This window comes from Bos indicus x Bos taurus, chromosome 29, assembly GCF_003369695.1.
Source record: "Bos indicus x Bos taurus breed Angus x Brahman F1 hybrid chromosome 29, Bos_hybrid_MaternalHap_v2.0, whole genome shotgun sequence".
Lineage (NCBI taxonomy): Eukaryota > Metazoa > Chordata > Mammalia > Artiodactyla > Bovidae > Bos > Bos indicus x Bos taurus.
Genome location: NC_040104.1, coordinates 12,165,771 through 12,189,563, shown reverse-complemented (window position 1 = coordinate 12,189,563; position 23,793 = coordinate 12,165,771). Strand labels below are relative to the sequence as shown.

Here is a 23,793-nt window from a genome sequence, read left to right as displayed (position 1 = left end):
ATAGGACTCCTCTCAATTTTTACAGACTTGGTTCTAGATACTGCACTCCCAGACACAAACAGAGGCAACCATTTGTTTCAGCACCATTAAGAGTGAAACACTTTATTCTTTACTGAGAATAAGGTGTGCAGACCACCAAACACAGTTCACCAGCATCCTGGGCAGAAGTGCCCAAAGTGTAAGTGAGTGTGTGTCTTGAGCAGCCTTACTGATTCCTCAACCACTCCAAGAATGTACACTGCCTGTGCCAGGCCAATCCTATCATTTCCTCAATCAAAGACCGAGAAATACAGCCTCAGGAAGACGTCACCCAGGATCCAGGTCTCTGTAGATGGACTCACAGTGTTCTCTAGAAAGGCAGTATAGCAGTGGCCTCTAGAATCCTGGGGGAGCCAGAGACACACACCAGTCAGCATGAGACCTTACCGGAGACTCCCCGCAATATCCAGACCAAGTACAATTCTTTGTTTTATTTCCCTCTTTTGGTAAGTATCAAGGGGTTTTCACAGCATCTGGGGATATAAGAGTTCATCCAAAACCAAAGAGGTCCAAGACATGAGGTTGCCATGAGGAAGGGTGTGGGGGAGGGGAGGAGTGGTAGTTGGGAAACAGAGGAATGAAAAACAACAAAGTCCTTCTGTAGAGCATAAGAAACTATATTCAGTATTCAGCAATAAGTCCCATGAAAAAGAATAAGAAAATATATATATTTTTATGTGTATAACTGAGTCACACTGCTGTGCAGCAGAATGTAATGCAACACTGAAGATTAGCCACACTTCAATATAATTTTTTTGAAAAGAACAAGTGTGTCCATAGCTCTCCTCACTCCCTGTTTCTTTCCTTCTGACTCCTGCTCCTTGTTTTCTCTGCAGAGAATGCTAGTTCTCCTCTCCTCCTGCGTCCCCACAATCTGTACTTTATTTAAAAAAAAACTTTATTTTGTATTGGAGTATAGCTGGTTACTTTGCCAACAAAGGTCCATCTAGTCAAGGCTATGATTTTTCCAGTGGTCACGTATGGATGTGAGAGTTGGACTGTGAATAAAGCTGAGCACCGAAGAGTTGATGCCTTTGAAATGTGGTGTTGGAGAGAGTGTTGAGAGTCCTTTGGAATACAAGGAGATCCAACCAGTCCGTACTGAAGATCAGCCCTGGGATTTCTTTGGAGGGAATGATGCTGAAGCTGAAACTCCAGTACTTTGGCCACCTCATGCAAAGAGTTGAGTCACTGGAAAAGACTCTGATGTTGGGAGGGATTGGAGGCAGGAGGAGAGGGGGACAACAGAGGATGAGATGGCTGGATGGCATCCCTGACTCGATGGACGTGAGTCTGAGTAAACTCCGGGAGTTGAAGATGGACAGGGAGGCCTGGTGTGCTGTGATTCATGGGGTCGCAAAGAGTTGGACATGACTGAGCGACTGAACTGGAATGATAGCTGGTTAACAATATTCTGAGTTTCAGGTGGACAGTAAAGGGACTCAACCGTATGTATCCGGGTGTCCTGGTCTCGAAGACACCCGTCCCATCCAGGCTGTCATATAACTGAGTGGAGTTCCCTGTGCTACACAGCAACTCGTTGTTGGTTATCCATCTTAAATAGAGCAGTGCCCACAACACTGTCTTTAAGATTTAACTCAGGAACTCTGAGAAACCTCCTTCAGCCCACACTCACCCTCTTTGGCCACTCCAGGATTGGTTGGGTAACGTACTCTGGCTCCCCAACCCCACTGGTCAGTCTGTAGCCCTCATCACCCAGAGTAAGTCCCCAGTGCCCCAGTGCAGACCATCTTGAGATGCCATTTGCGTGGAATCCAGTGCAGTTTTGCCTAGAACCAAGCAACCCTCCATATGGCTCAATGAGTTTCTGGTTTTAGAATTCCTGAAATTCTCTGCCTTCCTCAAAGCTCTCTTTGACCCCATCAGCCTGCTCTGAACTCCCACTGGAAGCTGACATGAAGCCTCCACACAGTGCCATGGCTGAGCAGTCACAGTGCACACTTTATTCACGTTAGCATCCAACGTCACCACAGAGGGGTCGGGTACCCCAACTCACAAAAGAGGCACCTGGCCGGAGCAAGGGGCGATGCAGCCAAGAACTAGGCTGACCATGTAATTTATCATCCAAACAAGGAAAACTCTGAGAAGGGAAGGGAGCCTGTTAACTTATGCTGGGACATCACACTGGGACTGTCCCCAGCCATTCTCCTTGTAACATGGCCTATTTCAGGGACTGCTAGTGCTAAATTTCATGTTCATGCATCTCTGAGTTCAGATTGAATTGAAGCTCTTTGTGGACTGAGGACCTTAGTGTTCCCCTCTCCCTGACTCCCACCATGACATATGGTGCGGCCTCTCCACATTTATTTCAGAAAGATCAGTGTCCCACACGGCCCTTTACTCTCAACTGATTGGTTTTGTGGGAGTCACTGGCACAGCTACAGGGCTCAGCAGCACCTGCAATGGTTTGACATGGCCTCCAGAGGGCGCCCTCCTCCCAGCTGCTGCTGCCCAAGGGTTCCTGCAAGCTCCAGTTTGAGAACCAACCCTCAGTATTGTCCCCTCACCTTGATGATGTAGGCTCGACCTGGCACTGGGTAGTTGATGCCATTGATGGTGAAGATAATAGAGGGCAGTGTATTGACTGCAGAACATGAAACATAGTGCTGTTAGAGAGAGAGGGTGAGAGGTTGGCCCTGGTGATTCTTGTTATGTGTGGAGACTGGGAGTGACCCTGGAGCATGACCCTTCACCTTGGAACCTGGTGGCATGGGCCCGATGAGCTGCATGTTATCGACCAGTGTTCTTGGGCCTTCGATGAATGCTGCCCCGGTGTCAACAAAGGCCTTGCAGCCTCCAGAACAAGCAATAACCTTTCTTTCAGTGGAGATGCTGAGAGACAAAGGAAGAAAGTGGGCATCAAGGTCACTCTGAGCCTCCCCAGAGTTGTCCCCTTCCCAACTGTTTCCTAAACAGCCCTTCATCTCTCACCCTCTTTTCCTTTGCTCTCGACATAGCACCTTTCTTGACATCCTCGAATGCAGTACTTGAATGCACAAGGATCTTTTGTACCTTGACACAAGCTGGACTTCCTTCCTCGAAGATTCCACTCCACTTTGACTAGCAAATTTCTTCTCATCTTCCAGAATCCAGCTTAATTGTATTGTTTTCAGGAAGTCTTTTCCCCAGTGTTTATCAGTCTCCTGTCTTAGTCACTCTCTGTAGACCCTTCCTCATGTCTGCTGCTGCTAACTCACTTCAGTCATGTCCGACTCTGTGTGACCTCATAGAGGGCAGCCCACCAGGCTCCGCTGTCCCTGGGATCGTCCAGGCAAGAGTACTAGAGTGAGTTGCCATTGCCTTCTCCTCCTCATGTCTGCTGCTGCTAAGTCTGCTGCATGTCTAGCATGTACCAAAGTCACAATTCACTTTGTGGGCAAGTCACTTCATGTACATCTGCCTTCTTAGATGTGAAGGCGAGTTTTATTCTCCTTGCCTCCCTAAAGTGCCTGGCACACAGTGGATGTCCAAAGCTTGTCTGTCCAATGAGTGAATGAAGACTGAGAAAACAATAAGAAACCTTCAGAGAGCTGTATCTGGTGGGGAACAAATAACAGGTCACACACAGAGTGAAGATGCAGATTCACAGGGGCAGCAGATTCTCATAGTAGGGAGAGAGAGGGGCTTCTCTGATTGAGGGTGTCTCCCAGCACTACTCCTACAACCAGCTCAGACCCTGAGACCCTGGCCAGGAAATACATGATGAGGCCACAGAAACTCCAAAGGACAGGTCAACTTTTGTCTGTGGGTATCACACAGAATCCTATCAATTATGCCTCTTGTCCTCAGGTCACTCCTGGATCCCACCTTCCTGATTCTCTGTAATAGCCCCTGTCCCACTCTGTGCCCAAGAACTTGGTGTGTCTTTTTTATTAGTTGCTTTCACATCTTAAGACTGCAGCCAACCTCTCTCCACTGCTGGGTAGCTGCTGCCTAAGAAGACCAGTTTTCCCCATTTTCTCGGGACTGTCTCTGATTCCTAACTGAAATTTATCTGTACTGAGAACTTCCTATGTCCTAGGTAGCCCTGGACAGTTGGTCATCTTACCATAACTCTGTTCAGGCTGGAGATATTTTCCCTGGTCCTCTGTCACCACATGGTAAAATCCTCTAACCATGCTCCCCACCTCAAAGGGAAGTGGGTACAGCCCTCTCCCAGGTACACAGACCTCTCTGGTGCCTTTTAGGACCATGATCAGAGCCATGCTCAGAAGGCCTGGGGATTATGAACCCATGGGTTGTTTGTATATCTATGTGCTTGTGTGTTTGTCTGTATGTGTGTTTGTATGTGTCTCTGTGTGTGCTTGTGCATCTCTGACTAGCTATGCATGTTTATATGTGTCTCTGTGTAGGTTTATACATGTCTGCTTGTGTGTTTCCATGTGTCTGTGTGTCTGTCTGTGTCATTGTGGGTAGTGTATATGTCTGTGTGACTGTGTGTCTGAGAATACATTTGTGTGTGTCTCTCTGTGTCCATGTACAGTAGTGGGAGCATCACTTGGGCTGACCCTCAGAGGAAGAGGCTTACCAGTCCATGTGTACACTCCGGTCACCCGCTTGGATCAATGGTACCCAGTTGAGCTCTCCCTTGTAGTAGCAGTGGTCCATCCCACCAAACATCACCACACTGCCCTCCTGCTCATCTCTGTAGAGAGAAGTGAGGAGCGATCCTTGGAGGACAGTAACAATAGCACTGTCTGACAGCTGTGCTTGTCCACCCATCAAGGCCCTAATAAGGTCCCCATGTACAGATGCAGAAATTGAGTCTAGGAGAGATTGAGATCGAGACTGAAGTCTGTTACTGACTAATGAGTGGCACAGAGGAGGTTAGAAGCTGAATCACTTGGCTGGGCTCCACCCACTATGTCTTCTGAAGACGCCCTGGATCTCCAGCAACCTGAGTGCTCAGACACCCTCAGAGGACAGGGTGCTGAAGTGTTTTGGCTTCCCCCTTGTCATTTTTTAAGGAAAATCAAGGCCTGGGAATTCTAAGGGTGTGGGTTCAGGTCACCCAGCATTGGCTCCAATGGCCTGTGACCTCTACTGTCAAAAGGGCCCCAAACACAGAAGGGACCCCACCTCTGCTCTCCCTGTCTTGAAATGCCTAATATTTCTTGAACAAGGGGTCCCACACTTTTGTGTCCCACACTTTCATTTCTCACTGGCTCCTACAAATTGGGTAGCTGGTCCTGGGCTCCCAGTGAAATACTAATGAGAAAGGAAAGATATCCACCATCCTTCTCCTTCCTTCCTGATCAAATTCATAAGCATAACCTAATGCCTTTTTCTTCAACTTGTTTCCTGTTGCCTTCCATTAGCCTTTCTCCTCACTCACCGCCGCGCCCCCCCCCTGCCCCCCGCCCAGACCAAGTTACTGATCTTGAGCCCAGGAGTAGGCTTGTGTTCCAATAAATTTTATTTATAAAAGCCAGGGGTGAAGCCAGGTAGGGTCCTGGGTCCATAGTTATCCTGGGTTAGGTTATCACTCAGGATACTTCTTTATCAAGTGTTCTATAATTTCCATGCACCTGAAAGCATCGTACAGCTAATTTGGAGAAAGGGATTGTCCATCTCAGACTTACTTGCTCAAGTAGAAGGCAAAAACAGGCTCAGAAATGGCACCTTGATTCTTCAGGTTGTCAAATATGGGGATGGCTCCAGAGAAGGATATGTTGGGGTAGTTCAAGCCCAAGACACCATCAAAACATATATCCTCAACCCATATTCCACCATGCTTAGACCGAATGGCTGGTCAGTGCTTACAAGGTCCCCAGTCTGTGGGAAAAAAAGAGTGTTCCCACTTACATGATACATAATACATGATACATGAAGTGGGGCTAGGACTGGCCTGAGATGCATTGCCATTAGATCCTCAGAGAAGAATTGAGGCTGGGCTCTGTCTGTGGTGGCCCAAAGATGGTTAGACCAAGCTGGGAGGGTAATTGGGGTTCCATTTGAGAGAGGCTGTGAATTTTATAACATCTGCCCCTCTGAATAATACCACCTGACTGAGTCAAATTGGTCTCGTGGCTTCTGTACAAGTGGGGCAACTAAGAGTTAGGCCAGGTCCCAGTGGTGCCACCTTATGGACAAAACAATTGAGAGCAAGATACCCTTCTGTTTGGTATCACTGTGACCTAATGACAGGAATGGACTGCATTCTCTGTAATGTACGGTATATTCTGGGTCTGTCCAGGAAGACAGAAGCCAAAAACACAATCTTGCTTGCAGGGTTCTATGAAATTACTGCCTGGGGAAATCACTTTTGGGGATATGTGTATATTTCTGTGAGTGTGTATGAGAGAGAAAGTGAGAGAGTGGAACTACTCAAATAATTTGGAGGAGGCAGGCCATAGGTTAATTAGACTCTCAAGGGTCCTCTAGAGTGAGAACTCATTTATCAGGCCCCTTGACTTCTCAGGCCTCCAGTTTCCCACTATGGATACCTGAAGCCCTTGACTTCCCCCAGGGTCCTCAGATCAGTTTTATCCTGTCCCCAACCACCCCACAGCAACTTCAGTCTGATAAGCCAGCCTAATTCCACCTTTTACCACATGTGTGCCCTCAGCAAGGCTCTTGCTGTCTGCACTGTTTCCTCATATGTCTCATGAGCTAACCAGAGTAACTGCTGTGTGGGGTTGATGCAGGATTAAACCAGTTATCACCTGAAAGTGCCTGGAACAGTCCGTGAATATAAAAGTGGGTGCTTTTATCCTTTTTTCTCACTCCCAGCAAAATGAACCTTGAACTGCTCATGGGCGGAAGAGCTGCAAGTCCACACCTCAAGCCACTCTCTGGGTTACCTAATTTCTTTGCTTGTGTGTCACCATGGGCACTGCCTCCCCAGAGACATGATCCTGTGGATAAGATGGCCAATATCTATGGGAGTTAGGCTAGGAAGGGTCCTGCCAGATGGTCCTGGATCTGTTTTGCAAGTAGTGGTCACTCCCTAGCCAGTCCTGACTCAGCATATGTTACACTGTTACCCAAACTGTGTCATGAGCAACAACTTCTTTCATTCTCCCAGATCCATAGGTGATGCTGAAGGTCTATTTGGTAAGCTGGAAGGTGGAAGACTGATGATGTCTGAACCTAACATGTATAGCTGCAGAAACAAGAGATGAGTGTCATCAGGTGCCAAGGGTGGAAACAGGGTGGCAGGGCAAGTGAAGGATGGTCCGGGTACAGGGTGTCTGTACTCACAACAGGCTGGACTGGGGCAAAAGTCAGAAGGCACCCACAAGTCAGATGAGCCCGTGTCAAAGATAACCTGGAATTCCTGAGGGGGTGTTCAAATGGTGATGCTACCCAGGTAGACCAACTACAGGGAGAAGGAAGGAGTGGGTTAGTGCAGAACTGGCTACCCTCTATTCCCACACTGATGCCTCCCGCTCAGTGTCACATATCCCTTGATATCAACTTCTAACCACTGTGCAGCTCACAGACTTTGGTCACAGAGGTATCTGCATTTGATATATTTTTCCTGTGCTACATTATGCAGGATATTGACTCTATGACCAGGTGTTGAACTGGTACCTCCTGTATGGGAAGCCCAGAGGCATAACCACTGGGATTGCAGGACCACTGGACACCCAGGGAAGTCCTGATGCCTTCATTTGAGAAGTTCTGTGTCTCTTCAAACCCAGCCTTAGCACCCGCTTCTTCAGGAGGTCCTTCTTGATCAACCCCAGCCACTATCTCCAAACTCAGACCACATCCAATCAACAGCTCACAAGTGACCCTTTCATTTGACATGTATTTACTCTTTGTCTATTTCTCAGGCTGGCATGGGCACTGTTGAAGTAAAAATAAGCCCTTGGTCTAATCTAAAAACAGTAACCACAGTGATTCTTATGTCCATACACAGAATACAGGTTCAGTAACTTTTTAGCGCTGTCGTTCTTGCATCTGTGGAAACTGAATTCCTCTGCCTGGGGATTCACAATTGCTTTCCAGTTGGTTCTAACTTATGATCAGTGATGGTTCACTCTTCATCTGTAACTGAGTGGTTCACTTAGTTCAGAAAGAACAATCGCCCTCAAACAAATGACACATCTTTGACACAGAAATGGATATTTACCTGACACCTGATAATTTCCGGGCCACAGTCACAAAGACCAACAGTTGAGGGTGAGAGTGCCTTCTTCTCTGGTTGGGGGGGTCCCTGTTTTCCAGTGTCTCTGCCTCCTCAGGAACCCTAACCCCAACATCCCACCTGGCAATTCCAGATGAGCCCCAGTGCTAAGCTAGAGCACCAGGGGGCACTGTGGAATACCATCCTCCCAAAATATTCACATCCATGCTGTTTCTCAGTGGATGAATAGTTAGATTTGAGCCATGAAAAGAGATCTGGGGCAGTCTGTAAGCATGCTCCTTCAGGAAATTGTTCAGCATGTTTTTTCCACTGAGGGTTTTTCTCATGGTCTTCACTCACCTTAGAGGTATTCTTTCACTGAGCATTTGACAAAGAAAACAAAGAAGATGCTACAATTAGCTGTCAGTGTTAAGGTATAACTGCATTGTTATGGCCTTGTGTATTTTCTAATCATATTTATGAGGCACATTATTATCAGAATTTTATGCATATACCATGGCAAAGACATAGATTTCAATACAGGTTCTGTTCTGCAGTCTTGAATAAGCCATATGACCATGTGATGTCTCAGTCTCCCCTTCGGCAAAATAGTAGAATGTAACAATACAAACCCTCCAAATAGGATACCTTGGGGATAAGTGAAGTGATGTATATACAGTGAAAGTGAAAGGGAAGTCGCTCAGTCGTGTTCCACTCTTTGCGACCACATTGACTGTAACCCACCAGGGGGATTTTCCAGGCAAGAATACTGGAGTGGATTGCCATTTCCTTCTCCAGAGGATCTTCCAGTCTCAACAATGATAGCCATTAGCATTGCTGTTGCCATCCCATTCATTCCTTCTCATAGAATCTCAAGGAAGAAGGTAGAAGGGGGACTCTTATCCTCTTTTACAAGGGAGCAATTTGAAATGCAAGAGGTTTCTAAGTTGGCTGTGGTCACACTGCTTGTCAGATATAAAACAGTGTATCTATCTCCAAGTTGACAGAGAAGAGAGAGTTGAAAGAAGAATCCAAGATATAGGGAACAAGTAAGGGAAATTCAGAGGCTTGAGAAGGAAGGAAGAGTCAAGTGAAAAATTAAAAGAAAACAACACAAAGAGAAATACACTCCACTGACTTCCAAAGAGATGGAGTGATAAACGACAGTGATACAGAGATGCAGACATAGGCATATACACACTGCAGTAGGCAGGGAAAAAAGAGGACATGTTGAATAAAATATAGAAAGTGCTATTCCACAAGACCACATCGACATCTGCATTGACTGTGCACTGAACAGTTACAAGGTGTTGCATTTTCAATAGGTCATGATATGATTGGACCCCAAGATTTGTGCAACCCAACCAAGACCTTGGGATCCACAGTTCCTATAGCAAGTTACTTATCAATAAGTAAGAGTTGAGCTTTAAGACTCTTAGGGAAATATTCCATTCCCTTCTAGACCTGAGAGGTAGACCAATAATCAGATGAAAAAAAAAATCTGAGAAAGGAATATGATATGACTTGCAGTCCCTATACTTACTTGACTATGCACTCTGAGAAGGCCACCAGCCCAAGGACCACAAGCCACTTCATGCTTCTTTCCTGGCTCCAAGTACTCAGGGACATTTGGGTTCATAGCATGTAGTGGTGACCAGGAGCCCCCAGTTATATATACTCTGACCTACCTGAGTTTTTCTCTTTAGGCCACTAAAAGATCTGAAAAAAAAAAAACACAAAGGTCTTGATAAAATCTTTACCTTCCTCAGTGTCCTTGGTCAGTGGCCTTTGAAGCTTCTCAGAATACAGAGAATTGAACTGTAATCTCTTCCTTGAAGCTTAGCTAGAAAATCAAACTGATCTGCATGGACATCTAAGAAGACAGAGAACCTTGCCTACACGGAAAAAAAAAAAAAAAACTTCTAAGAACATCATGAAAATGGATACTAGGGTCTATGCTCGACATTTGTGGTTTCATGTCATCTTCCTAGCCATTTCATGAGATATGCATTGCTGTCTTCATTGGAGAAGAGATTGCTAGGAGGATAAATTGAAAAATGGCAAAGTGAAGACTTCAGGGACAGCCCAGGGACATACAACTGGCTTAAGGTAGTGGGTCTATTGGCAGACATCAGGGTCACCTATGATGCCAGTCTGCATCAAAGATTTAGGGCAGAACAATACTTCAATTGCATGGTTTCAGTACTGGAAGAAATGTCATATGCATCCACAAGATATTTTATATCCATCCAACAACTGTATAAGGAAGAACTGTGTGCTAGGTTCTGGGTTAAAGGCTTCAAAGTCAAAGTTGATCAAGACAAAAGTAGTCTTTATCTTAAGAGATCTAGAAGTCTAGCTCTCACAAGCTCATGGCCCCAGGAGGCAGGAGATATGATACTAGGACTAGGTGGCCATGTTGGAATCTGGGCAGCACAGGCCTTATCTCTGGGAGCAGCCTTTCCTCCACTTCACCCATGCTGGAACGCAGGCAAGTTGGTCATGTTTTCAAGAGAATCAGATGTTTGGATATTTATGTACAATATACTGATTTTATTTTTTTTTTTCTATCTACTGATTTTAATGTTAGCAACTAATTTTTGTTTTTCTGGGGGAAAAAAGGGGGGGTGGGGGGACGAAATCTCCACAGTGATGTGATGGAATCAGCCTTCAGTCTCTGCAATTTTTTGTTTCTGGCCTAGAGTTGGGAGTGCAGTAGGGACAGAAAGGAATTTAATTCATGTTGGTTGATTTAAAATGAGACTGAATATATACTAAACATGCTGACTCATTAGAAAAACCTTGATGTTAGGAAAGATTAAAGGCAGGAGGACAAGCGGAAAACAGAGGATGAAATGGTTGGATAGCATCACCAAGTCGATGGACATGAGCTTGAGCAAGCTCCAGGAGTTGGTGATGGATAGGGAAGCCTGGCATGCTGCAGTCTATGGCATTGCAAAGAGACGGACACAACTGAAGGACTGGACTGAACTGAACAAATTGAGAACAAAGACTAATAAAGGTAATGGCATCAGGTTGCTGATTAGCTATCTATAACAACACATTACTTAAGTGGCTTTAAAATTCCTCTTATGACTCTACATTTAGAGTGGAATATCTTCTAAGGAAAAACAAAAATACAGCCCATCAAAAACAAAACCAAAGAAAACCAAAAGAAAAAAAGGAGGGGGGTGGTCTTAAGATGTTGGAAGAATAGGATGGGGAAACCACTTTCTTCCCCACAAATTCATCAAAAGAATATTTAAACGCTGAGTAAATTCCACATAGCAACTTCTGAATGCCGGCAGAGGACATCAGGCACCCAGAAAAGCAGCCCAGTGTCTTCGAAAGGAGGTAGCAAAAAATAAAAAAGACAAAACGGAGACAAAAGAGGCAGGGATGGAGCTCCATCCTGGGAAGGGAGTCTTAAAAAGAGAGAAGTTTCCAAACACCAGGAAACACCCTCAAGCCTTGGAAGCACAGAGAGCAGCATAACAGGGAGGAAGAATAAATAAATAATTAAAACCCACAGATTAGGAGCCCAATGGTAACTCCCCCAGTGGAGAAGCACCACAAATGTCTGCACCCGCCACTAGCAATGGGGGGCTGAGCAGGGAGGCACAGGCTTCATTGCTTAGAGTAAGGACCGGGCCTGAATGCCTCGAGGGCAATCTGAGCAAACTAACTTGGGCTAGAAAATCAGACTCTGGGATAGCTACCATACGCAAAGCCCTAATCTAAGACATCGCCAGGCCCATGCACAGAACAAAGGACTGAACAGAACTAGCCCGCTGCAGACCATACCTCTGGTGACAGGCAGCCAGAACTGGAAGGGGGCAATCGCAGCCCTAGAGAGGCATTATCTACCAAACAGCAAGCAGGCTTCTTTGCTAACTAAAACTTCTTGGGGTTCTGGATGGTCAACATCTGCCTGAGAAGGTGTGCCGGCTGTACACCCAGAAAACCGAGTGGCAGGGACGGGGGAGGTGATAAGTCTCAGTGACAGCACTCACCAAACACCTCATCACCTGAGCTGCTCGGACCTGGGAAGGGCACAAAACGCAGGCCCAACAGAGTCTGAGCCTCTGAGGACTACCCAAGCACCTGAACCTGAGTGGCTTAGATCTGGGAGGTGCATGCAGCCCAGGGCTGGCCTCCGACGGTCTCGGCAGAACAACCTACAGCCTGAGCACTGTGGGAAGGGAGGGCACATGAGCCTTGAGAGAAGGCAGGCTCAGTGTGGCTGAGACAGTGCGAGCACACGCCAGTGTTATTTGTTTGCAGCATCCCTCCCTCCCCACAGCACGACTGAACAAGTGATCCTAAAAAAGTGTCCACTACAGCCCCCCTTGTGTTAGGGTGGAAATCAGAAACTGAAGAGACCAGCAAAGAGAAGAAGCTAAAACAGAGGGAACCACCTTGGAAGTGACAGGGGCAATAGATTAAAACCCTGTAGTTAGTACCAACTACATAGGAAGGGGCCTATAGATCTTGAGAAATATAAGCCCTACCAAGGAACTATCCAAAAACGAACGGACCCCACACTGCCCATTACAACACCAGAGAAAGTCCTAGATATATTTTTACTATTTTTACAATCATTCTTTTATTTTTTTAATTTTTCTAAAATTTTAAGTCCTCTATTACTCCTTTAATTTTCATTTTTATAACCTACTATTACTTTGCAAAAAAGACCCTATTTTTTATAGCAAACATATATATATATATTCATATTTATAATTCTTGTGACTTTGTCTTCTTTTTTTTCTTCTTCTTCTTCTTTTCTTTAATATTGTATTTTTGAAAATCCAACCTCTAGTCTAGCGTTTTAATCTTTGCTTTTTGGTATTTGTTATAAATTTTGTACCTTTGAGAACCCAATCTTCAGGCCCATTTTTACATGGGAGCGAGATTACTGGCTTGACTGCTCTTTCCCCTTTTGGACTCTCCTTTTTCTCCACCAGTTCACCTCTGTCTTCTCCCTCCCCCTTCTCTTCTCTACCCAACTCTGTGAATCACCAGTGTGTTCTGGATGGTGGAGAACACATAGGGAACTGATTACTAGCTGGATCTGTCTCTCTACTTTTGATTCCCCCTTTTATCCTCCTGGCCACCTCTGTCTCCTTCCTCCATCTTCTCTTCTCTGTATAACTCCGTGAACATCTAGGAGCAGTCCAGACTGTGGAGTGCACATAAGGAAGTGATTAGTGGCTAGCTTGCACTCTCCTCTTTTGATTCCACCTCATCTCGTTTGGGTCACCTCTAAATCCATCCTCCCTCCCTCTTCTCTTCTCCATGTAACTCTGTGAACCTCTCTGGGTGTCCCTCACTGAGGAGAAACTTTTCATCTTTAACATAGATGTTTTATCAATGGTGCTGTATAGAAGGAGAAGCATTGAGACTACTGTAAAAATAAGACTAAAAACCAGAAGCAGGAGGCTTAAGTACAAATACTGAAAACACCAGAGAATTCCTGACTCCAGGGAACACTAATCGACAGGAGCTCATCAAACGCCTCCATACCTACACTGAAACTAAGCACCACCCAAGGGCCAACAAGTTCCAGAGCAAGACATACCACACAAATTCTCCAGTAACACAGGAACACAGCCCTGAGCTTCAATATACAGGCTGCCCAAAGTTACTGCAAAACCATTGACATCTCATAAATCATTACTGGACACTTCACTGCACTCCAGAGAGAAGAAATCAAGCTACACCCACCTGAACACTGATACAAGCTTCGCTAACCAAGAAACCTTGACAAGCCACCCGTACAGCCCCACCCACGATGAGGAAACTCGACAATAAAAAGAACTCCACAAACTGCTAGAATAAAGACAGGCCAACCTAAACTCAGAGATCTAAACACGATGAAGAGAAAGAGGAATACTCAGCAAGTAAAGAAACAGGATAAATGCCCATCAAACCAAACAAAAGAGGAAGAGATAGGGAATCTACCTAATAAAGAATTCCAAATAATGATAGTGAAAATGATCCACAATCTTGAAATCAAAATGGACTCACAGATAACTAGCCTGGAGACAAGGATTGAGAAAATGCAAGAAACGTTTAATAAGGACCTAGAAGAAATAAAAAGAGTCAATATATAATAAATAAGGCAATAAATGAGATCAAAAACACTCTGGAGGCAACAAAAAATGGAATAATGGAGGCTGAAGATAGAATTAGTGAAGTAGAAGATAGAAAGGTAGAAATAAATGAATCAGAGAGGAAAAAAGAAAAATGAATTAAAAGAAATGAGGACAATCTCAAAAACCTCCAGGAGAATATTAAATGCTCCAACATTGGAATCATAAGAGTCCCAGAAGAAGAAGACAAAAAGAAAGACCATGAGAAAATACTTGAGGAGATAATAATTGAAAATTTCCCTAAAATGGGGAAGGAAATAATAACTCAAGTCCAAGAAACCCAGAGAGTCCCAAACAGGATAAACCCAAGGTGAAACACCACAAGACACATATTAACCAAATTAACAAGATCAAACACAAAGAATAAATATTAAAAGCAACAAGGGAAAAACAACAAATAACACACAAGGGGTTTCCCATAAAGAAACAGCTGATCTTTCAATAGAAACTCTGTAGGCCAGGAGGGAATGGCAAGACATAATTAAAGTGATGAAAGAAAATAACCTGCAGCCCAGATAACTGTACCCAGCAAGGATCTCATTCAAATATGAAGGGGAAATCAAAAGCTTTACAGACAAGCAAAAGCTGAGAGAATTCAGCACCACCAAACCAGCTCTCCAACAAATCCTCTAAAGGATATTCTCTAGACAGGAAACACAAAAAGAGTGTATAAACTCAAATGCAAAACAATAAAGCAAATGACAATCGGATCATACTTATCAATAATTACCTTAAACACAAATGGGTTGAATGCCCCAACCAAAAGACAAAGACTGGGTGAATGGGCAAAAACAAGACCCCTATATATGCTGTCTACAAGAGACCCACCTCAAAATAGGGGACACATTCAGAGTGAAACTGAAGGGCTGGAAAAAGATATTCTATGCAAATAGAGACCAAAAGAAAGCAGAAGTAGCAATATTCATATCAGATAAAATAGACTTTAAAACAAAGGCTGTGAAAAGAGCCAAAGGACACTACATAATGATCAAAGGATAAATCGAAAAAGAAGATGAAACTATTATAAATATATATGCACCCAACATAGGAACACCACAATATGTAAGAAAATTGCTAACAAATATGAAAGGGGAAATTAACAATAACACAATACTAGTGAGTGACTTTAATACCCCACTCACACCTGTGGGTAGATCAACTAAACAGAAAAATAACAAGGAAACACAAACTTTAAATGATATAATAGACCATTTAGACCTAATTGATATCTATAGGACATTTCATCCCAAAACAATGAATTTCACCTTTTTCTCAAGCACATACGGAACTTTCTCCAGGATAGATCACATCCTGGGCCATAAATCTAGCCTTGGTAAATGCAAAAATATTGAAATCATTCCAAGCATCTTTTCTGACCACAATACAGTAAGATTAGATCTCAATTACAGGAGAAAAACTATTAAAAATTCCAACATATGGAGGCTGAACAACACGCTGCTGAATAACCACAAATCATAGAAGAAATCAAAAAAGAAATCAAAATATGCACAGAAATAAATGAAAATGAAAACACAAGAACCCAAAACCTGTGGGACACTGTAAAAGCAGTGCTAAGGGGAAAGTTCATTGCAATACAGGCATACCTCAAGAAACAAGAAAAAGGTCAAATAAATAACCTAACTCTACACCTAAAGCAACTAGAAAAGGAAGAAATGAAGAACCCCAGGGTTAGTAGAAGGATAGAAATTTCAAAATTCTGGTAGAAATAAATGCAAAAGAAACAAAAGAGACCACACAGCAAAAATGAACAAAGCCAAAAGCTGTTTCTTTGAAAGGATAAATAAAACTGATAAACTATTAGCCAGACTCATCTAGAAACAAAGGGAGACAAATCAAATCAATAAAATTAGAAATGAAAATGGAGAGATCACAATAGACAACACAGAAACACAAAGGATGATAAGAGACTACCATCAGCAATTATATGTCAAGAAAATGGACAACGTGGAAGAAATGGACAAATTCTTAGAAAAGTACAACTTCCCAAAACTGAACCAGGAAGAAATAGAAAATCTTAACAGACCCATCACAAGCACGGAAATTGAAACTGTAATCAGAAATCTTCCAGCAAAGAAAAAGACCACGTCCAGACGGCTTCACAGCTGAATTCTACCAAAAATTTAGAGAAGAGCTAACACCTATCCTACTTAAACTCTTCCAGAAAATTGCAGAGGAAGGTAAACCTCCAAACAAGTTCTGTGAGGCCACCATTACCCTAATACCAAAACCTGACAAAGATGCCACAGAAAAAGAAAACTACAGACCAATATTACTGATGAAAGTAGATGCAAAAATCCTTAACAAAAATCTACCAATCAGAATCCAAAAACATATTAAAAAGTTCATACACCATGACCAAGTGGGCTTTATCCTAGGGATGCAAGGGTTCTTCAATATCCAAAAATCAATCAGTGTAATACATCACAATAACAATTTGAAAATTAAAAGCCATATGATTATCTCAATAGACGCAGAGAAAGCCTTTGACAAAATTCAACATTCATTTATGATAAAGCTCTTCAGAAAGCAGGGATAGAAGGAACATACCACAACATAATAAAGCTATATATGACAAATCCACAGCAAACATTATCCTCAATGGTGAAAAATTGAAAGCATTTCCTCTAAGGTCAGGAACAACAAAGGTGCCCACTTTCACCACTACTAGTCAACATAGTTTTGGAAGTTTTGGCCACAGAAATCAGAGCACAAAAATAAATAAAAGGAATCCATATTGGAAAAGAAGATGTAAAACTCTCACTGTTTGCAGATGACATGATCCTCTACATAGAAAACCCTAAAGACTCCACCAGAAAATTACTACAGCTAATCAATGAATATAGTAAAGTTGCATGATATAAAATCAACACACAGAAATCCCTTGCATTCCTATACACTAATAATGAGAAAATCGAAAGAGAAATTAAGGAAACAATTCCATTCACCATTGCAATGAAAAGAATAAAATACTTAGGAATATATCTACCTAAAGAAACTGAAAGACCTATATATAGAAAACTATAAAACACTGGTGAAAGAAATCAAAGAGGACACAAATAGATAGGGAAATATACCATGTTCATGGATTGGAAGAATCAATATAGTGAAAATGAGTATACTAACCAAAGCAATCTATAGATTTAATGCAATCCTTATCAAGCTACCAACAGTATTTTTCAAAGAGCTACAACAAATAATTTCAGAATGTGTATGGAAATACAAAAAACCTTGAAACCAAAGCAATCTTGAGAAAGAAGAATGGAACTGGAGGTATCAACCTTCCTGACTTCAGGATCTACTAGAAAGCCACAGTCATCAAGACAGTATGGTACTGGCACAAAGACAGAAATATAGATCAATGGAAATAATAGAAAGCCCAGATATAAATCCACACACCTATGGGCACCTTATCTTTGACAAAGGAGGCAAGAATATACAATGGAGAAAAGACAATCTCTTTAACAAATCGTGCTGGGAAAAATGGTCACCACTTATAAAAGAATGAAAATAGAACACTTTCTAATACCATACACAAAAATAAACTCAAAATGCATTAAAGATCTAAATGTAAGACCAGAAACTAAAACTCCTAGAGGAGAACATAGGCAAAACACTCTCCGACATAAATCACAACAGGATCATCTATGACCCACCTCTGAGAATACTGGAAATAAAAGCAAAAATAAACAAATGCAATCTAATTAAAATTAAAGCTTCTGTACAACAAAGGAAACTATAAGCAAGGTGAAAAGACAGCCTTTGGAATGGGAGATAATAATAGCAACTGCAGCAGCTGACAAACAACTAATCTCAAAAATTATACAAGCAACTCATGCAGCTCAATTCCAGAAAAATAAACAACCCAATCAAAAAATGGGCCGAAGAACTAAACAGACATTTCTCCAAACATACAGATGGCTAACAAACACATGAAAAGATGCTCAACATCACTCATTATCAGAGAAATGCAAATCAAAACCACAATGAGGTACCATTTCACACCAGGCAGAATGGCTGTGATCCAAAGTCTACAAGCAATAAATGCTGGACAGGGTGTGGAGAAAAGGGTACCCTCTTATACTGTTTGTGGGAAAGCAGACAAATACAGTCACTCTGGAGAACAGTGTGGAGATTCCTTAAAAAACTGGAAATAGAACTGCCTTATGACCCAGCAATCCCACTGCTGGGCATACACACTGAGGAAACCAGAATTGAAAGACACACGTGTACCCCAATGTGCATCACAGGACTGTTTATTATAGCCAGGAGATGGAAGCAACCTAGATGTCCATCAGCAGATGAATGGATAAGAAAGGTGTGGTACATATACACAATGGAGTATTACTCAGCCATTAAAAAGAATACATTTGAATCAGTTCTCATGAGATGGATGAAACTGGAGCCTATTATACAGAGTGAAGTAAGCCAGAAAGAAAGACACCAATGCAGTATACTAACGCATATATATGGAATTTAGAAAGATGGTAAGGATAACCCTGTATGTGAGACAGCAAAAGAGACAGATATATAGAACAGTCTTTTGGACTCTGTAGGAGAGGGCGAGGGTGGGATGATTTGGGACAATGACATTGAAACATGTATAATATCATATAAGAGACTAATCACCAGTCCAGGTTTGACGCAGGATACAGAATGCTTGGAGCTGGTGCACTGGGATGACCCAGAGGGATGGTACAGGGAGGGAGGTGGGAGGGGGATTCAGGATGGGGAACACGTGTACACCAATGGTGGGTTCATGTAGATGTATGGCAAAACCAATACAATATTGTAAAGTAGTTAGTCTCCAATTAAAATAAATAAATTTAAATTTAAAAAAAAAGAAAAAAAGGAAAGAAATCTGAAACTATATTCAAGAACTTCAGTTCAGTTCAGTTGCTCAGTCGTTTCCGACTATTTGTGAGCCCTTGAATGGCAGCACACAAGGCCTCCTTGTCCATCACCAATTCCCAAAGTCCACACATACTCAGGTCCATTGACTTGGTGATGCCATCCAACCATCTCATCCTCTGTCATCCCCTTCTCCTCTTGTCCTCCATCTTTCCCAACATCAGGGTCTTTTCAAATGAGTCAGCTCTTTGCAAGAGCTGGTGGCCAAAGCATTGGAGTTTCAGTTTCAGCATCAGTCCTTTCAGTGAACATTCAGGACTGATTTCCTTTAGGATGGACAGGTTGGATCTCCTTGTAGTCCAAGGGACAATCAAGAGTCTTTTCCAACACCACAGCTCAACAGTATCAATCCTTTGGGGTTCAGCTTTCTTTATAGTCCAATTCTCACATCCATCCATGACCACTGGAAAAACCATAGCCTTGACTACACGGACCTTTGTTGACATAGTAATGTCTCTGCTTTCCAATATGCTGTCTAGATTGGTGTCAACTTTCCTTTCAAGATGTAAATGTATTTTAATTCCATGGCTGCAATCACCATCTGCAGTGATTTTGATGCCCAGAAAGATGAAATCAACCACTGTCATCACTATTTACCCATCTACTGGGCATGAAGTGATGGGACCCAATGCCGTGATCTTAGTTTTCTAAATGTTGAGCTTCAAGCCAACTTTTTCACTCCTCTTTCACCTTTATCAAGAGGTTCTTTATTCTTCTTAACTTTCTGCAGTAGGGTGGTGTCATCTGCATATCTGAGGCTATGGATATTTCTCCTGGCAATCTTGATTCCAGCCTGTGGTTCCTCCAGCCCAGAGTCTTCATGATGTACTCTACATATAAGTTAAATAAGCACGGTGACAATATACACCCTTGACGTTCTCCTATCCTATTTGGAACCAGTCTGTTGTTTCATGTCCAGTTCTAACAGTTGCTTCCTGACCTGCGTACACGTTTCTCAAGAGGCAAATAAGGTGGTCTGGTACTCCCATCTCTTTAAGAAATTTCCACATTTTATTGTGATCCACACAGTTAAAGGCTTTGGCACAGTCAGTAAAGGAGAAGGAGGTGTTTTTCTGGAATTTCTTGCTTTTTTGATAATGCACTGGATGTTGGCAATACGATCTCTGGTTAATCTGCCTTTTCTAAAACCAGCTTGATCATCTGGAAGTTCATGGTTCACATATTGCTGAAGCCTGGTTTGGGAAATTTTAAGCATTACTTTACTAGTGTGTCAGATGAGTGCAATTGTGCTGTAGTTTGAGCATTCTTTGGCACTGCCTTTCTTTGGAATTGGAATGAAAACTGACCTTTTCCAGTCCTGTGGGCACTGCTTCGTTTTTGAAATTTTCTGTCATGTTTAGTACAGCACTTTCACAGCAGCATCTTTCAGGATTTGAAGTAATTCAACTGGAATTCCACCACCTCCAGTAGCTTTGTTCGTAGTGATGCTTCCTAAGGCCCATTTGACTTCATACTCCAGGATGTCTGGCTCTAGGTGAGTGATCACACCATTGTGATTATCTGGGTCGTGAAGATCCTTTTTGTACAGTTTCTCTGTGTATTCTTGCCACCTCTTTTTAATATCTTCTGCTTCTGTTAGGTCCATACCATTTTTGTCCTTTATTGAGCTCATCTTTGCATGGAATATTCCCTTGGTATCTCTAATTTTCCTGAAGAGATCTCTAGTCTTTCCCATTCTGTTGTTTCCCTCTATTTCTTTGCATTGATTGCTGAGGAAGGCTTTCTTATCTCTCCTTGCTATTCGTGGGAACTCTGCATTCAAATAGGTATATCTTTGTTTTTCTCCTTTGCTTTTTGCTTCCCTTCTTTTCACAGCAATCTGTAAGGCCTCCTCAGACAGCCATTTTGCTTTTTTTGCATTTCTTTTCCATGCGGATGGTCTTGATTCCTGTCTCCTGTACAATGTCATGAACCTCCGTCCATAGTTCATCAGGCACTCTGTCTATTAGATCTAGTCTCTTAAATCTATTTCTCACTTCCACTGTATAGTCCTAAGGGATTTTATTTAGGTCATACCTGAATTATTTAGTACTTTCCTCCACTTTCTTCAATTTCAGTCTGAATTAGGCAATAAGGATTTCATGATCTGATCCACCTTCAGCTCCCAGTCTTGTTTTTGCTGACTGTATACAGCTTCTCCATCTTTGGCTGCAAAGAATATAATCAATCTGATTTGGGTGTAGACCATCTGTTGATGTCCATGGGTAGAGTCTTCTCTTGTGTTGTTGAAAGAGGTTGTTTGCTATGACCAGCACATTCTCTTGGCAGAAATATTAGTCATTGCCTTGCTTCATTCTGTACCCCAAGTCCAAATTTGTGTGTACTCCTGGTGTTTCTTGACTCCTACTTTTGCATTCCAGTCCCCTATAATGAAAATGACACCTTTTTTGGGTGTTCTCTAGAAGGTCTTGTAGGTCTTCATAGAACTGTTCAACTTCAGCTTCTTTGGTATTACTGATCATGGCATAGACTTGGATTACCATGATATTGAATGGTTTGCCTTGGAAACGAACAGAGATCATACTCTCATTTTTAAGATTGCATCCAAGTACTGCATTTCAGACTCTTGTTGACTATGATGTCTACTCCATTTCTTCTAAGGGATTCCTGCACACAGAAGTAAATATTATGGTCATCTGAGTTAAATTCACCCATTCCAGTCCATCTTAGTTCGCTGATTCCTAGAATGTCTATGTTCACTCTTGTCATCTCCTGTTTGACCACTTCCAATTTGCCTTGATTCATGGACCTAATAATCCAGGTTCCTATGCAATATTGCTCTCTATAGCATCTTATCTTGCTTCTATCACCAGTCCCATACACAACTTGTTGTTGTCTTTGCTTTGGCTCCATCCCTTCATTCTTTCTGGAGTTATTTCTCCACTGATCTCCAGTAGCATATTGGGTGCCTACCTACCTGGGCAGTTCATCTTTCATTATCGTATCTTTTTGCCTTATCATACTGTTCATGGGGTTCTCAAGGCAAGAATACTGAAGCGGTTTGCCATTCCCTTTTCCAGTGGATCAAATTCTGTCAGATCTCTCCAACATGACCCGTCCTTCTTGGGTGGGCCCACAGGATATGGCTTAGTTCCATTGAGTTAGATAAGACTGTGGTCCATGTGATAGATTGGCTGGTTGTCTGTGATTGTGGTTTCAGTCTGTCTGCCCTCTGATGCCCTCTCTCAGTGCCTACAGTCTTACTTGGGTTTCTCTTATGTTGGACGTGCAGTATCTCTTCACAGCTGCTCCAGCAAAGTACAGCTGCTGGTCCTTATCTTGGAAGTAGGGTAGCTCCTCTCGGCTGCTGCCCCTGATGTGGACGTGGGGTAGTTCCTCTCTGCCATGCATCTGCGCTCTTGTTGCAGCCGCCATGCATCTGCACCACCATTGCAGCTGTGGCGAGCAATAATTCAACAACTTATTGTTCCTCATATTGTTTCTGTTATTGTGACAGAATCGTATGTATATTAACAGGTAAAAGCACGACAACAATTAAAACTAATGTTGTGAAGTAAGCCTTTCAGTGGCTAGAAAAAGAGGTTCATACGTAACATATAGAAGTTTAATTCAAACCCTGCTGTCTTAAATCTTGAACTGAAAGTGTAATTTTGTACCAACTAATTATATTCCTTTTTATTTTAATTTTTAAGGAAAATGTGTACTTCCTCCTACGACCACTGTAAAGCCTAAAAGGAATGACAACTTGATAACAGGGACTATTCTGAGGTCTAACATCTAGCTTCCAAATACATTTCTCATCAGACGATCTTAAAGAGATGGCTAATTTCAGTACTGGGTAAAGAAATGCTCAAATTAATCTTGGGATTCCTGAAGGACCTGAAAGCTGAGGGACTTCAGAGACCAATGGGGACTGGAGAGAAAGTTTAGGAATCCAAATGAAAAGGCCAAACATCTACCAGTTTGTTGGGCAGAATGATGTTTCTGCTTCTCAACACACTGTTTATGTTTCTCATAGCTTTCCTGCCAAGAAGCAAATGCCTTCTGATTTCATGGCTGCAATCAGCATCCACAGTGGTTTTACAAGATGAAGAAATCTGTCACTGCTTCCACCTTTTCTCCTTCTATTTGCCATAAAGGATGGGGCTTTTAATATTTAATTTTAAGCTGTCTGAATGTGTCCAAATGTTAATAGGCAACATCCAATTTGTCACTGTGATAGACTACTGGGGCACCAACTCACTATTCTGAGCATTGAGAGAGAAAAATAATCATCAATATTTAAGCTATTTTTGTTTCTATTAAGCATAGGTTATGTAACTACAAACAGTTCCAGGAAAAGAATCTAGAATGTCCCTTCTAGGGGTGATGAGAGAGTGATGGAGAGCAGCTATAATACAAATGAAGCCTCACTCACTGGCCTGCAGCTCACCTCCTGCTGTGGAGGTCTTGTTCCTAATAGACCAAGGACTGGTACTGTTCCTGACCCACTGTGCTGGTATTGTGGACTCCTGCTCTAAATCCAATAGTGACATTGGGATATTGTCCCAATAGGAACATTCTGTAAGACAAACCACCCTGCTTCCTCCTTGTTTC

The 23,793-nt window shown here is 42.6% G+C and overlaps 1 pseudogene; it reads right to left on the bottom strand.

The window, feature by feature from the left end:
* LOC113885998 lies at positions 1-22,611 on the bottom strand (annotated as a pseudogene).
* Positions 22,612-23,793: the final 1,182 nt, after the last annotated feature.